The sequence below is a fragment of the Rosa rugosa genome, chromosome 6 (assembly GCF_958449725.1).
Source record: "Rosa rugosa chromosome 6, drRosRugo1.1, whole genome shotgun sequence".
Classification (NCBI taxonomy): domain Eukaryota; kingdom Viridiplantae; phylum Streptophyta; class Magnoliopsida; order Rosales; family Rosaceae; genus Rosa; species Rosa rugosa.
The window spans coordinates 16,186,742-16,188,469 of NC_084825.1; the positions used below are offsets into that span (position 1 = coordinate 16,186,742).

The 1,728-nt window shown below is 39.1% G+C and overlaps 1 non-coding gene across 1 annotated transcript; it reads left to right on the forward strand.

Annotated features, from left to right (window-relative positions):
- The first annotated feature begins 681 nt into the window (after positions 1-681).
- On the forward strand, positions 682-788 carry LOC133719086 (small nucleolar RNA R71). The gene has a single exon (XR_009850815.1). It is a non-coding gene; the product is annotated as a small nucleolar RNA R71 (small nucleolar RNA).
- Positions 789-1,728: the final 940 nt, after the last annotated feature.

Consider the following 1,728-nt stretch of genomic DNA (forward strand, 5'->3'; position numbering starts at 1 on the left):
CTCCACCCCGGATTATATGTTGGAGAGTAAGGGTCATTCTTTTGTTGCCTTCCTTGAAAATTATTTATTACCCTTGCTTGCTCTTCCACAAAATCGGGATATTGATGTGCTAAATGGCATTCTTGAGTAACATGGCTAGGAGACTCACATAAAAGACAAGTAGAAAGAGTAGAATGCATGGCCTTAGCTTGTGAAATGTGTGGCTCACGATCTTGCTTCTCAAGTAATTGCTCCATCTTTTTCTCAAGTCTATCTAACTTTGAACTCATCATTCCATCACTTGGCATAGACACCTCATAAATCCCACGACCTCTAGGTAAAGGCTCTCGGCCTCTAACATCATTAACACCATGCTCATGAGTCAGTGGCTCATCATACAACTCACGACTCCTCCTTGAATCATCAAGGGTGTCACGGCCACTCCTAGGCTCACCATAGGAATCTCGACTCTTATGCTCATCATACAATTCACGACTCCTTGGTTTCTCAAATTCATCTCTTGGTCTTCTTCTTCGGTCATGAGAGTCCCACCTTGCACTTTGCTTAGATAAGTCTTCAATGATACCCCAAGCTTCCGTAGCATGCTTATTTTCAATGCTTCCAAGTGCGGCATTATCCACACGTCTTCTAGATTCCGGTAGCAAGCCTCTATGGAATGAATCAATAAGTAACCACTTATCTAGGCCATGGTGAGGGCATCCAAGGTCAATGTCCTTGAATCTCTCCCATGCCTCATGCAAAGTCTCTCCATCAAATTGAATAAACCTCAAGATATCATCTCTCATACTTGTAGTCCGGTGGGGAGGAAAGATTGCATTCAAAAACTCTTCTTGAAGTTGAAGTCATGATCGTATACTCGCGGGAGGTAGTCTATGTAACCATTCTCTTGCTCGGTCTTGAAGTGAAAAGGGAAAAAGACGCATCTTCAAGCTATCCGGTGTAAGTCCTCCCAATTGTAGTGTACCACATACTTCTTCAAACATCTTCACATGAGTGTAAGGCCTCTCTTGACTAAAGCCATTGAACTTTGGCAAAATTTGAAGAGTAGAAGACTTGATCTCAAAATTGACTCCACAAGGTGGCAAGACAATACAAGAAGGTTGGTTGACAACGGTAGGACAACTATAGGCTCTAATTGGTCTCTCATTATTCTCCGCGTCACCCATTTCTACCTCTTCAAATCTTGGACTTAGTGATCTCTCCTCTAAAATAGGTGAAGTAGTCCTTGATGGTGCAAAAGATTTACTCCTCGGATTTCTCACCCTTTTTCTTGGTCTACCTCTTCCTCTCTTATTAGGAAGTTCACTCATGCACCTTCAAAAGAAAACTATGAAAATGATTAGAAACTAGAATACAAGAAAAAAAACACAAGTAATTCAAACAAATAATGAAACTCTTTTTTTTCTTTTCTTTTCTACTACAATAATAAAAACTCAACAAGTAACCAATAAAAAAGAAAAAAACAAAAACAAAAAAAATAAAAATAAAAATAAAAATCTGGAAATTTTTTTTATGGCAATAAAAATTACCAAAATATATTTTCAATATTTAACACACACAAATCAAAATAAAGAAAAAGCTAGAAAAATATGCAAAGTGCCTAAGAATCCGAACACCAAGGGAATAAGGTTTTTACACCCTAATCCCCGGCAACGGCGCCATTGATTCGGTGCCTATACTAGCGCCTCACGCGTAATACAACACGGTCATCAAGTTTAGGGCAAATAA